General features: G+C 40.1%; 1 protein-coding gene across 16 annotated transcripts in view; it reads left to right on the forward strand.

Annotated features, from left to right (window-relative positions):
- The window catches only part of MAGI2 (membrane associated guanylate kinase, WW and PDZ domain containing 2), a 741,259-nt gene that overhangs the window by 338,380 nt on the left and 387,528 nt on the right, over positions 1 to 15,351 (forward strand). Inside the window, exon 1 of one of the 16 annotated variants that reach the window (XM_069878455.1) lies at positions 5,967 to 6,156. The exons of the other annotated variants lie outside the window; for them this stretch is intronic. The gene's annotated coding sequence lies outside the window, so the exon portion shown is untranslated. Of the gene's footprint in view, positions 1 to 5,966; positions 6,157 to 15,351 lie in introns of those variants that run through there. 16 annotated transcript variants of the gene reach the window in all.

Below are 15,351 nucleotides of genomic sequence, written 5' to 3' on the forward strand. Positions count from 1 at the left end.
TTTGTGTAAAAGGAGAATTGGCAAATTCTTTGGTCAGTTTTAGCATATTTAGTTCCTTTGTTTTGCAACATATTAAGTCCTTTTGACAAAAGCATTTGGTTTCTTTATGGCTTCAGATCATAAATCAGATAAAAGAAGACAGACATTCTAGAACTAGTTTTAAGTAAAGTAGGTCACATGCTGTAAACTCAGACCAGTTAGAGCTTTAATTTTTGTAGGCAGTGCCACAATAGTTGTGTGATTATGCTGCTGTTTAATAATAACTGTAACACCTTTGTACAATACTTATTGTCTGGGAAGGAGGGGAAGAGATCTTGTAATAAGAGAAGTGTGCCGAGTGAGTCAATCAAGTGCCATTGCAAGTAGAGGTCTACACTGTGAATACACCAGTAATTGAAATCTTGTGGCTACCCTCATTGTAATCCAATTAAACTTTATTGAGTTCCAAGAGGGGAAAGCAGTAGGGGTGGAGATCCTCACTGTCATACTACCATAGGCCATCCTCCTTACAAGCTCTGGAAACCAATTAAAACCTTACTTATCCAAAATAGCATGCTTAATGAACACACTGAAGAGGACTAAAATTATCTTCGCCTTCTTATGGGCCTGTACAGCCATTAGTACAGTCTCAGGGAGAAACAGTAGAGTTATCCCAAGGAAGTTAAATTAATATCCTCAAAAAACAAACTAGAGTTTTTACTGTGGTTGTTTTTGTTTGGTTGGGTTTTTTTAACACCACTACCTACCTGCTTCTGCAGAGTTATTTAGACTACTGTGCTTAGCAGTTAGATGAATACGTTTGGTCTTCTCTGAAACCCACACCTTAAACTGGCTGGCAAAATGAGCTGGCAAGAGTTTTTGTAAAAGTTTGGTCGGAAGTTACACATTCCATCTCATAAATCCTCTACAAATTTTATTGTAATAAATTGAATTGAACACCCTACAAATTTTGTACAAGGGAATGACTTTGCCATTTCATGGATGGAATGTGATGTGTATATACAGATTATCAGCAGCACTGAAGACAGCTTAGATACAGAAGTTACTTAATTATGTATCTTTTTTAAACTGTCTTGCATTACTCTGAGGGATATGTTCTGTTTTCCCTGAGATTCATAGGAATTACCCAGAGCAACGATCACACATGTGCCTATACACACACATGTATATGTGTGCTTATATATGCCAAAGTAAAGAATAAAATGCTTCTCTCTTCACTCTGGGTCACCTAAACATTCACCCTGGCTCTAGATTCTAGCCAGGATACTGGTATTGAATTCCTGCTTCACAAAAAAAGCTGTGAGATATTTCAGTGGCTACACACATTCCAAACACTCACTATTATATTGTTAAAAATTTTCCAGTAGCACAGTCTTCTGAAGGAGTAAGTAAGAGTCTGCTGCTGACATCAGGGTTGAATGATATCTATCCATTCAATTTCTGTTTTGCTGAAGCAGTTGCTTTAGTAGTGTCCAAGACCTGATGTCACTCCTGTATGACTCTCATAAGGAAAACCAAGCATGGGCATTCTAGCCGGATGGATGGTGAATTTCCTCCTCACTCCCAAAGGAATTTTGCTTCTTCTATTTTTATCTTTCATCTAGTTTTTGAAGAAGGGAAAGTTTCCATGTCTTCCCATAATTTGACAAGAAAATGCCAGGAGCTCCAGAGGATATTTGTATTAACCTTCCTCATCATCTCTCAGTTCTTTATGTCTGTATTAAAGTCAAAGATAATGACTAATTCATTCCTCAGAGGCCTCCATTAAATGCTATTTCTAACACGGGTCACAGCCCACACATATCAAATGGCTTATTTATAATGTCACTGGAATAGGACCATGTTTCTACCTCAGCCTTCCTTCTTTATCCTTCCTTTTGGCAATCTTTCTCCTAGGAGCACAAAGGACTGTAGGTACATCTAAAACACAAATCAAACCTGTCCCAAAATTGTTAACCTTAGTGATTGTAACTTACAGTATTTGTGAAGGTGCAAGATACTTAAAATTCTGTAAATGCCAATATTGTAGGGTTTTTCTCCATTGTATAAATTACTTGTGTAACTTGTGTGCATTTGGATATTTTCACTCATCAGTACTACTGATGTGAAGAATCTGAAGTTAATAGTGTTCTATCTCCTTTACCATTACTTCTGAAGCACAGACTTGCAAATTCTGCATCTGAAGAGTAATGGAAAAAGAAATTACTTGTGCTTGTTTGCCACACAAATTCAAAAAGACTTCATAAATACGCTTACATGACATATCCATTTTCCTACCAATTGGGCAGTTTCATTTTTAGCCATATACCTTTTTGACTTGCATATAAATGAACTGCAACCTGGTTCTATGGCTTCTTTTAGGAATAAATCCACCCTAATGGCTGATAGGTATTATTAATAAAATCAGGATTCTTATTGTTATTTTATGTTGATACATGCATGGTTTTACTGTTTTGAAATTAGCAATGCAAATATTCAGATTATTTCTATAACAAACTAGACCATTAATTTATTTTTGTCATGCCTCAATAATTTGATTATATGTTGTTGTTCAAATTAAAGCACTAATTTTTAAAAGTAATTTAAAAATAGTGATTCTGTCAGGAAACTTTCATATTCCTCTCAAAAGATTAGAAGTGATAACCTTAATGATTAAATAGGACTGTATTAAGTTCTTGAATAAAGTATCAGTTTGTGCATATTTTAATTTTTTTAAGTACTACTGTATGCCATTTCCAAAACAATTGTTCTCTGCATGGTTGAGACAGATTTTCATCCATATTTATTATATGACCCTGGTTAATTACGTATACATGTCTGTATATATCTATATGTATGTATACATGTAGCCTCTGGATGGAAGATACTTGTCCAGTTCCTTCTAGAGGAATAAGCCCGCATGTATTACTGCATCTGCAAGTAGATTCAGAATATCTTGTTCCTGTCAATTTGTATGGGAGCCCAGCTATTATGAAAGGTTTCTTGGGCAGTCTGAAGTCATTGCTTTATTTCTTCGGAATTAAATGACCATCTTTCGAGAGTCATAAACCATCTTAAGCACTAGATAAGTGACTACTAAATTTCATTGTCGAAAATCTGTAGCATACCTCCCTTTGCTAAACTGAACATACTGGATGTGTGTAATAAGTATGCATCAGACGGGATCCTCATCAAGAGACTCATCACATTCAATAGGAGTCCTGTGCACCGAGTGACATGACTGTGTGCTAGTAGTTGACTTTAGGTTGGAAATTTTGTCAAGCAGCTTCATGATTTACACTGTTTTGTAACTACTATCAGCAGCTGGCAGGATAATTGTGTCTATTTTCCTTTTCAATAATGAAAATTTAGGCTGATCTCTTTACTAAGAACAGGTTTTACATTAATTTTATAGAAATAAAAGACTGCTGGTGTTGTCCAAATTAGAAAACACCAGTATCTATGCAATTTGCATTATGAATTCTGAAGAAATTAAAGAAATATAATTTGGCTGTCGCTGCTAGCCTCTTCAGCTAACTCTCTTCTATTTGCCCCATTCTAGGCAATAAATGTCATTACACTTCTTTCACTAATGAAAGGGTGAAGTCAAGAAGCTATTAATAAAGTAGTTACAAAGTAGATATACAGAGTCTCAAAAACTGCAGAACTCCACTTACATCCAGAAACTTAGATGATCAAGGTGGAATTGTCTGGTTCTTCCGGCTTCTGCTGGTTCCTGTGGCCCTCATTATTGGGATCATCAAAAAGGTCTTCAAGTATTAAGTGTGCAAGGCATTAAATATTTTTCTTCAAGCATATGCTTACCTTGACATTGCAAGAGTCCCACTTCTGAATTTTTTCCTTTCCTTCCTTCCTTCCTTCCTTCCTTCCTTCCTTCCTTCCTTCCTTCCTTCCTTCCTTCCTTCCTTCCTTCCTTCCTTCCTTCCTTCCTTCCTCCCTCCCTCCCTCCCTCCCTCCCTCCCTTTTTGTTTTTTTTTCCCCTTGGAAGACTGATTTGAAATAGCTTCATATATCACAGTCATGAGAATTCCACCAGTCCCTCGGAGTCAGTATTGGCTTCTGATGACATCTCATGATCTATGACAGAAACTTTGACTACAATAGGAAAAATGTGAAGTACTCCTACTTCAGCATCACTAACAAGGATGTGTTAGAGAAAAAAAACCTTAAGTCTCTTAAATCCCAGGCAAGATAAAGAGAGTTGGTAGTATCAATCTCATAGAGGTCACCAGGTAGTGTGATGCAGATAATCCATGATATCTCATATAACTCTCTTTCCTCAGTATCCTAAACAGAATTCAGGTTGCTTCTTTGTGTGCTTATCTAGAGAATTACCTTACCTCATAAGAATGATAGTATGGAAAGTAAAAAGTAGAATTTCACATTCTATGCATAGTCTCAGAAGACCTGAAGTGTGGTCTGCAGATAGGTGGTCTGCAGTTAATATGTGATGGGTAAATGATTATTTATGATATCATTGGAAGCACTAGGAATGTTGGAAGTGCCTGTCCTGTATGATGGATAGATGAGCAGGGTTTCTCTCTTTGACTTGTGTCTTTAAAGATATGGTCATAGAATGGTGGGCTTATATTTGCTGTGGTATATGTTATATATTACATCTACACATGTAAAGCTCCTCAGAAAGGCTGATTAAATGTGGATAGCTACTTTAAACTTTGTTACTGGTTTATAAGTGTTTCCCATTTGCTAACATTTTATAATGAATGCAGCCGAGGTACGTTGGGTGGAAATTCTGTTCTCATTAAATCTGATTGAAAATCTGTAATGACAACCGGAGTCAAAAATTCCATATTTTATCAAGATTTATATGTTTCTTGTAAGATTTGTCTGCAACACACAGTTTGCAAGTAAATCTAACTTTTGGAAGAATATTTAGGTATTTCTGAGAACTTGGTAATAACTAGACATAGGGAGGAAATTCTTCACCATGAGGGTGGTGAGGCAGTGGAACAGGTTGCCCAGGGAAGCTGTGGCTGCCCCATCCCTGGAGGTGTTCAAGGTCAGGTTGGATGGAGCCTTGGGCAGCCTGGGCTGGTGGGAGGTGTTTCTGCCTAAGGCAAGGTGAGTGGAACTACATGATCTTTAAGGTCCCTTCCAATCCAAACCGTTCTATGATTCTGATTCTAACTAGGACCTTCACAGAATCTGGGGCCACAGTTTCATTCTTTCAGTCTTTTAGAGTCTTAAGATCCAAATCCCTGCACAGTGTGGTAATTTTAATCAGGGTAATCCCAGGGAACGAGGCCATTGGATAAGCTACAATTTAGAAAGTCAGGTTTACACATAATGGCCCTACATCAAAGATATTTTGAATTACAGTGTAATAATTCGAATAAAGAACTAATTATTGTTTTCAGTTGAGCATGCTCCATTTTCTGTTGAGATATTAAATATGGCTTCAGCATAAACACTGAAAGATCGTACCGTAAAAAAAATACAATTGGGAAGAAGCTGTAAAGGAACTTACAGAACCCGCACAGCATCTATGGAATGTGAAAAATAATTATGTCTATTTAGGAGTGACCCACTGCTTTTAAATATTTAGGAGCGACGCGGTATACAAACTGTGCGTGCTTATTACCACGGAAAAGTTTAATTACCTATGGAAAGAAACACTGTGCCTGTTTTCGCGCGTGGCTGGAGGAGAACTGGAAAAGCAGGAGAACGCCTGACGATCTCCTCGGAGCTACGTTCTTTCTCCCTCGCTTTGTAATGTAAATGGCCAGTTTGAACACCAGCGGGGGATTCGTGCGCTCCCTGCCGAGAGCCCCCCTCGCGTTTGGAAGGGGCAGATCACCTGAGGGCGGCCCCGGCTGTGAGGGGAGCGGCGGGGCCGGGCAGGCCCGGGGGCGGGAGCCGAGCAGGGGAGGGGGGGGGCTGGGTTGGGCTGAGGGGGTGGGGGGGGGGAGGGGGGTGTGTGGATGGTTGGGGGGGGGAGACAAAAGAGCTCGGCTGCAGTTTTGTGTGGCTGTGCGCGGCTTAAGCGGAAGATTCTAGACATTCGTGCCGAAAAATCAAAGCACGGCTGAGACTACGTCTGCCGGGGGAGATCTTTTCTGCCCCCCAGAATGGGCTGGATCGGTACAGGTGGTTTGCAGACCATGCGAAGACAGACGGGCTGAGAGCCATGGCAAGGTGGGATGAGACTCTGCCTCCCTTTCTTCACCCCCCTCCCTACACCCCCAACCCCCCACCCCCTTTTTTCCCCCCCTTTTTCCTTCCCTCTGTCTTGATTTGTACCGCTGCGGAGCTGGGACCTGAGAGGGGGGTCAGGTGAAGAGATGAGGTGGGGGTTAATCCCGCAAACCCAAATCAAAATTCGAGGCGCTACCGTGTTCAGCCAGATGTTGAATCCAAACTTGGGCTGAGTGGGACTTGCTTTGCGCGATTCTTGCGTGGCTTTGGATGTTGCCTTTGTTTAGAATAGTTCCTGCACGAAAGGCTGGTCTATAAGATGAGCTGCACGCTCCTTTCAGGAATTGTCAGATGAGCGTGCCGGGGCTCTTAGGATTTTGCCAGGGAAGCTGCGAGTGAGGGCTTTGATGATGATGTTTATGGAAGTAAAAAGGGCTGTTGACTTTGAATTCCTTGCGATGCGGGCACGGCTAGAAGTTGAGCTGTGATTGTTGTACATTGAATTGTAACAATGGGCAGTTCATATAGAGCAAGTTTGAATGGTGTTTCCTCAGCAATTTCAAATGCCGTTCGCTCAGGAGCTTCAGATTTTCACTGAATGCAAGGAATGTGATTTTGCCCCCCCTTTTTTCAGCAAAAAGCCCATGGAATTTTTTTAAAAGGTCGATGGAAAGAAGAAAATGAACGTTTTTATTTGAATGCTTGTTGTTAACGCTGGCATGCCTCAACATCTGAAACAAACCCCAGCAATTTCTTACATCTCTTGCTGGCAGATGCATTTCTTTTGTTCCTGATTTTTTTTTCCTGCCTTTTTAGAACAAAAGGCACGTGCTTTTCCTCCTTTTTTTCCAATGGCAGCAAGAGAGTTATATATAAATTAGCAGTTTTGTACAGGTTAATGCTCTGCTTCATTCTGAAGTAAACTGCCTTAAGGTATTAAGAGGAAAGGGGATGGGCAGACGGGGGCGGGGGGAGGCTTGACTGATGTCCAAGAAATATTGAATTCAAATGGATTTAAATAATACAGAGAAGCATACACCTATCTGTAGCTGGATTTCAGCTCCATGTCATGCAAAATCTGCAGATCATAGCAGGGAGATCCTTAGCAACCAATAAATCAGATTTCTAATGGGCCTTTAAAATTTGTCTGTGAGGGGTGACTGCTTGAGTCCCCTTTGGCCAAATTAAGATGCAATCTGACAGTACAGTAGCATCTGTGTGCTGACATTTTCTCTTGAACCTAGTGAAAAATGGCTCCATATCTCTTCTTCAGTTCCCAAAAGATGGTTTCTGAATAGCCATGCATTTTTCCCCGGTATTGTTGTTTGTTCTAATCATCATTCTCTGTGATAATGTCTGACTAGCTTGTTTTGCTTTGCTTGCTTTGACTGTTTGGCTGAGGGGCTGTAGTGGGCAGTGGTTGTTTTACCTGAAAATCGGAACCTCCTGCTGATAGTACTGCTTACCGAAGGAAAATATTAAAAAAAATGAAATAGAATGTTTGTTGTAAGTGAGTTGTATAAATACAGCTAATATAGTGGCTTCTGCTTGTACAGCTGGAATTAGATGAGTGGGTTGAATAACAAGTGTCTTAGGTAATGTGCCGCTTGCTGTACAGGTTAAAAAGAATTGCCAAACAGTAGCGAGTGCAACTGACAGGTGAAACTGAATATCCTAAAAAAAAGGTACAGGAATGAACTCCTTAAAGGCCAGAAGTATACCTATGGTTATGTGTGTTTGTTTATCCAAGGGAGAAGTTCATGTTCAGATACTACAAGACCAAGTTGGGGAGGAGAAGAGGGGAAAGCACTCTCTTAATTGTACTACAAGTATGCTTGTTGGAAAGAGCATCATATAGAATGGCCATTCAGTCTGACAGCGCAGCTCTACTTTAACATTTCTCTGTAGAAGTTGCAGCTCAGGGGTAGGACAAGCTTCCATCTGTGCATGTGTGGGGTGAGTGTCGGGGAGCAAGGAAGGAGCCAGTGTTTCTCTGTAATGACCTGTGCTAGGTGATTCGCGGGGAGGCAGTGAATTTCACTCCAGTGGAAATTGCTTCTTTAAATGTTCCCTGAGATAAGGTGGCTCCACAGCACAAAAGTAGGGCAAGTACGAGGAAGAAGGATGGCTGAGAGAAGTTATGAGTAGTATAGATCCTTTCCAGAAGATGTGGCCAGTGTTATTTTTGCAGCTGCTTATGGGTGAATTTGAAAAATCACTTGTGAAAAATAACACTGTACTTACTGAACTCTTGTACTTTCTCTCCAATTTAAGGAATAGTTTCTCTATAGTACATATATGTTTTTCAGCAAGAAATGAATACTCTTTAAAGTGTCCCTCATAGAAAACAAATAGTATAAATATGATGTCATTTACCCATTGCAAGAGACATAACATTTTACTTGGTGCTTGGAAAGCATGTTGTGTGGACTTCTAAAAATCCCAAATGTTATTTGCCAGATTTGTTGCAGTCTTTTTGGATTAATTTTTATAGACGTAAATGCTTGAAGTTATGATATAAAATTATGCTACTCCTGTAGAGGAGCAAAAATAGAACTTTAAAACCACTTGCAGATTCCATTACTGCTTTTGTACAGGTAGATAATTTGACAGTAGTAAACAGTTTGCTTCATGGAAAGTGACACAATTTCACTGTGGGAATGTGGAAAAGGAAACAAACATCTTGCAAACTATCAGACAAGCAGAAATGTCAACAAGAGATATTGGAAATAAATAGAGTTAAAATGTTTTGAGTGACAGAAATATTCCAGATGCCTAGTTCACATTGACCGTAGTTATTGAACAAGGGAATGCAGCTGCAGTTTTAGAAACTAAACCAAATCAGGCTGATTTCCAGATGCGTATGTACATCAGAAAGCATAGGAGTCTAATACTGAACAGGAACAAATTAAATTTCAGACCTCAGCTTGACACACTTAGAGAAATTGGATTGATGATTCACAAGCAGAAAAGTTTCTAGAAGAAATTAAGTGAGCAAACCTAACCCAAATGAAACACACACCCAACTAGTAGCACTGCCTATCAGTTATGTGATTATTAAGTACGACATTGTTTAAAGTGGACTTTAACAGTGAAAATCCAATTTAAGAAGTGAAGCAAGACTTTTGGCATTTATTCTTGCTATGGAGTGAAAACTATCCAGGGACTTTGCTTGCAAATACACATTTTCTCATGGCACAGCATCGACACATTGTATGTCTGTAAAGGAGGAGGGGAAACAAAGATAGAAATAAAATGGTGGCACTTTGAAAATTTCTCACTGTGACTTTCTACAAGCTCTATAAATACACCCTATGGTTAAACGTAGGGGACAGGATTGTTTTCTTGTGATATAAATAAAATATAAGGAGAATGAATTGGGTTAATGTATACTAACATTAAAGAAGAATCAGACCCAGGGTGTTGAAGTCTGAGAAGATTGTATTTACATTGAAGCAGTCCAAGTAGCGATTGTCAGTGCTCCAGCTGACAGACTCAGCAAACAGCCCACCTATTTCCCATTTCAGCAGCGAATGCCTGTACAGAAATCATCATGCTCTCACTGCAAAATCAGCTTAAGAACATTAAAGGCCATATACTATTCCTGGTTGCTGTAATGCAGCCAGTTTAAATCAAGTTTGTTGTAAATGATATCACTATAACAGAGCTGATTGTAGCCCAAAGAGTCAAGAAAAGAAGATGGTCAGCAGAATTTACTTTTTTTTTTCTTTTAAATAAGAACATCCCAGCTGTTCCTCTGTCACTGCTTCCACATTTATATAGCACATTCCAGACCCATGTGCCTTCGTTTCTAGCACCAGATAAAAAATTCGGAGACAGATCTATCTCTTGTCACTGTTGCAACACTCTTTGTAGTACTGTAGTGTAAAGAGGAAGCTGATTGTTGCAGTGGCCTTAGTGTTTATGTACAGAGCATATCCAAATATTAGTGAGTTATTTTCTGGAAAATGAAAAATTAACGGTAGGATTAGCTGATAACTGTACTGGCTGGGTTTGCTCTTTCTCTGAGCATGGGGTTGAGGTTTACTTTTTCAGCTGAAGAAAGAAAAACACTCTTATCTGGAAAGGTGCAAAGTATTTTTAACTCGACCTTACCATCTTTTCCCTGTCTCCTTTCTAATTTCTTCTTTTTTCTCCTCTCATACGTTTTTTCTGACCCTCCACAAACTCCTTTATTTATGTAAATCTTCTTTGTTTTGACTTTGCCAAACATCTGTGACTTTCCCCTCCTGCCCCAGCTCCATGTTCTGGGACAGTGAGATATACTTTCTGCCACTTGGCCTTTCTTTAGTCAGAATTTGAATCTGGGGAAGCAGGTTGTACAGAGGTGCATATCCAGCTGCCTATGGAAATAGATACTCTCGATTTCATCCGTCTCCCTACTACAAAAGCGAAAATATTTTTATCCCAACATTATTCAAGTCTACAGTAAAGCCCTTAGGCAATATTCCTGTGATTAAAATTGCTGAAGGAAGCAGTGAGAGCTGGTGGCTTTCTTGGGACACTTTGACCATCTGAATCTGTATCCTGAACACCCATGTCGTCATATGAATGATCTTAAAGGAGAGCAGGGTTTAGGGTGCAGCTTTGCCTCCGATAAAATTGCTACTGAGTTTCACTCTAGAGGTGAGACAAGAGGACATTTAGTAGAGAAAAGAAACCTGATCTTGCAGAGTGGCTCAGGCTAAATACATTTTAGTGCCTTCCTGGCAAAGAAAACAAGCAAATAGGATTGACAGCGGGTGATCACTGAACCTCTAAACTCCCTAACTGTTAGGCCTTATAAAAATGTGAACCGAAAAAGAATGCCTGGGAAAAATTCTTTAATCTGAAGGTATTAGGAGTTAAGTCTTTACAGCCATGACAATCCCCATTGACAGAAATGCTCATAACCCAGAGGTTGTGGAATACAAATGGGCATGGATGTGGGAAGCATTGCAATAGAGAGCACATCACAATAAAAGCTCTCTTTCTCAGTTTGCCTTTCCTTTCCAGTCAAATAAATAAATTGCAGTGATGTGCAGTGTGAAAAATTATTGCAGCTAGAGTGCTTTTCTGATGACAGAGATGGCATGAGTTATAAAAGCCTGTCCTATATAATACAAAGGTAAGGTTGCTGGGAGTTAGTAAAGATTTAGGAATTCTTGAGGTCTGAATTGATTCAAGCATGCTAATTGGATATAGATTGCTTCACTCCTGACTTGGTCATCTGCTGAGAAACGAGCACTAGTGGGACAACAGAACGGTAGCACTCCTGTGCTGCCAATGTTCTCCCATCTGCCTCTGCTCCCAAGACCCTGGCTTAAATCTTCAGGAACACTCATGAGGTTGGCCAAAGTTGCTGGAGTGCTTGTACCTATCACTGTGAACCATGATGGCAGAAGCCATGATGGGTCCAGAAGGTCACAGTGATCATAATTCACCATGAGAGTGGTGAGGCAGTGGAACAGGTTGCTCAGGGAAGTTGTGGATGCCCCATTCCTGGAGGTGTTCAAGGCCAGGTTGGATGGGGCCTTGAGCAGCCTGATCTAGTAGGACATGTTCTCACCCATGATCTTTAAGGTCTCTTACAACTCAAACTATTCTATGATTCTGTGATAATGAAACATTGGTGAGCAGAGCCTCTGCATGGACAGAACCCTCAGGACAGAGTTCCCTTTCACCTAGGGATTTTTCACATTCATAGTCGGCTTCTTGACAGGTAACTTGGCATCACTCCGTAATGCTATGCAGTCGGATGTAATGAGGTCTTTCATATTTTAACAGTAGTGTAATCTAGCACGTAAGCTAAACAGGAGTGAGGAATAGCACCTTCTCCCTAACTAGGTAAAAGGCTGAATAAAGGAGCTTTGTCAGTTCATAGTTGTTCACTGTCTATGACTGGGTCAACTTGGAAGTGTGTTTGCCTTTGTATTCAGAGCTCTGCAGCTCCTGGATGACAGAAGATGACACTCTTGTCTTGGTGTTTCTTGTTCAGAAGATGCAATAGAAAGAGGTTCTGGGAAAGAGAAATAAGGAGTTCATGGAAGTGCAGGTGTCTTTGGATCATTTGCTTTTATAGTCCTATGCCCTAGAAATCCAGAAATCTCTATGGAATGGGTGGTAGCCACTCCCTAGAGTGCAGTAAGAGGATTGTGCTGCACAAAAGGAAAGGCTAACACGAAACTTTCCTAGCTTTTGCAGGATGGGATTTTGAATAAGGGGTAGTCTGTTCCCATCACCTCCTGTTCTGCCATCAAAGCTATCAAATGCCAGTATGTGAAACCAGGTGCAGTGACGTAACCGTCCTAAAACACCTGCCTGTGTGCCTATTGGAAAGTCTTTCTGAGAAAGGAGGAGTGTGCCGATAGGGAGCTCTTTATTGTGTTTTTTTTTCTTCTGCAGATTCAGCAGGTACTATATATTATCCTTTACAACCTTTAGCCGTTGGGAGCTAGGACATTGTAATTATGTTCCCCGTCCGGGGAAGTTGCTGCCTATTACTCCATGAAATACACCCTCTGCTAGGGATTCAAAACTAAACTGAAGCAGCACATTTGCTGCCACTTTCATACCACCAAAATAATAGTAGTGTTAACTTACAGTAGTAAATGCTATCTATCCTTTGTATGGCCAAACCTGTATAAAATACCTTCTTGTTGATATGTAGAGAAGTGAGATTCTAAAGAGTTACAGTTCATTTCCACAAGTAATATTTTATATTTGTGTAGTTCCTTTTACTAAAAACATCATAGGGTTTTACACTCATAAGTGTAAAAATAAACTGGGAGACTGAGGCATAGAAAGCACGAACACTTTTATATAGAGGTAACTTTAAATCATCTCTATAGAGATAGGGTCTCACAGTCCATCTTAAGGAGCTGCCTTAACTGCTCATTGCTCCTTAATTTCTGTGCAGATTAGTTTTTAAGTACCTGAACCCAGTTCACACTATGACCCTATAGCACAGGAGAAAAAAAAGTGGACTTCTTTTAAGCCCCGGTAGGTTCTACTTTTGTGGCCTTGTCCACATGAGCATTGCCTTCTGTGAGGTTTCACCCATTTCTGACTAGAAAAATGTACCTTGGTTTTATCTTGCTCTGTTCTCTCCTGGAGTTCTTCAAAGGAAGTGAGATATGGGGGGTACCTTACACACTATTCTGTTAGGATAAAGAATGTATGCTGTCTATTGTGTTTAGAAGAATGTTATAAAGAAAACTGTATGGCATAGTTGTGATAACAAGCAGGAAAGAAATAAATAAAAGGAGAGACAACACAAGAAAATTTAGCCGCTTTGGTGTAATCTGCTAGTTTGGCATTACAGAATTTGATGCTGCTATGCTTCCTTTTAGCAAGACTTCCTTTTAGCAAGACTCGGTGATAGCCACAGCAGTCCACAGCATAAGACAGTGTTTTAGCAAGACTTCCTTTTAGCAAGACTCGGTGATAGCCACAGCAGTCCACAGCATAAGACAGTGTTGCCTATAGCTGCCTTAAAAGCAAAGAGAAAGTTTTTGTTGCTATGTACCTCCAGAAGATAACGTGCAGACTGTCCTTGGCAGGGGCAGAGTGCACAGTGATGACCTCCTGAGCATTTTCTTCTCCTGTTCATTTCTTCTTCCCACTTTCATTTAAATAAGAGAAACCCATGTGTCCCCCCACCCCCCCTCCCAGAACTGACCATGGCTCCTAAGAAGTACCAAGGTTCTCAGTTTGTCTCTCGCATCAAGTGAGTGAGGCTTGAGGCAATATTGGTAGAAGTGTTGGTGCATCAAACCCAATTCAGCCATGGTGCCTCATGAAGGTGGAGACACATTCTTGCTCTCCTACCATACATTATCTTTCATTGTACTGTGTGTTTGATAATCATTTCTGTGTAAAAAGCCTGGTGTATTTGAATTCTCCAGTATGGTAAGAATATATCATCAAACAGCCCAAACTCCACCTGAACAGGAAATACAAGAATTATTGTCAAAATATTCTAAATAGTTAATATGAAATTTGCTTCCCCAGCTGGACTAACAGCAGAGTATTTGGTCCAACATCCTGATTTTCAGCCTGGACAGATGTGGAGACTCCGGGAAAAGTAGATGCACTGGGGCAGTATAGGGTAATACTTTCCTTTTATACCTTCCAGTTTCCAGTGTAAGTTGCCAAGACACTATTATGTTTTCCAAGGTATATGACATTCTTATTTTAAGGCATGAAGTGATGTTTATGTAGCCACACAATGCAGAAGAAATGTTATTTCCAGCATTGGTCTTATGGATACATGCTTACTGATGTGTATGTAGTCAGACCTCTGCACCTCAGTATAGGGTGACCCAGTCAAGGAGGAAAATTGGTTTGTTATGCCTTCACCTGTGCTTACTGCTGCCTCGGTGATGAGCCTCATGTCTTCAAGCACATCAGACCTTTCTGTCACTATTAGAAATACTTTAAGACTTTAAAAATCAAAAGCTTTATATTTTGGCTACCTCAGCATATAAATCTGAAAATATGTTTCATTTGTGATAAAAACATTTTCCTGCATGTGAGTCATGCCCAGCAAAGGAAAAGTACTGTAATCGGGAAAAAAAAATAAAATCATAAGAAACCCTTTTGGGGGGAAGTTATTATCAAAAGAAAGCACTAAAGTGTTTGACACAGAATATGCCTCCTTTGCTGTGATCGTATTTATGTTTGTCCCTCTTTTTTGCAGGCACACCTTTCAAATACCAGTTCGACTTAGCAGTGTGCAAATGATTTTGGTTTGCCTATTTGCACATCCTTCTTAGAGTCCTCCTACCCTTCCTTAAAAATGTGAGGAGAGATTGGATCAAAATAGACAGACATTGATGAGGAAATGCTTTTTTGTCCTTGAGTGTGGTACAGTTGTCTCAAAGAGACAGCATCCATTTTTCCTTTGAATTGTTGACCCTCTCTGAAAATGGCTATCCATGAGTCTTAGCTTGAACCCTTCACACTGAAAGAGGGAATTGTCTACAAAAGGCTGTGACCAGCTATCACTGCACCAGAGAGGTCAATGGAAGAGAGCACATTTAACAAGTTGTGAATGGCACGGAGAGAGAAGGAGCATAGAGAGGCATTGGGAGCAGAAAGCTTGGGGTAAAGCTCCAAGAAGGAAAGGAAATCAAGAATTTATAGAGAAACAGGGAGGACATAAAAGAAAAAGTTAAAAGAACTGAGAAAAAA

Source organism: Phaenicophaeus curvirostris, chromosome 1 (genome assembly GCF_032191515.1).
Source record: "Phaenicophaeus curvirostris isolate KB17595 chromosome 1, BPBGC_Pcur_1.0, whole genome shotgun sequence".
NCBI lineage: Eukaryota > Metazoa > Chordata > Aves > Cuculiformes > Cuculidae > Phaenicophaeus > Phaenicophaeus curvirostris.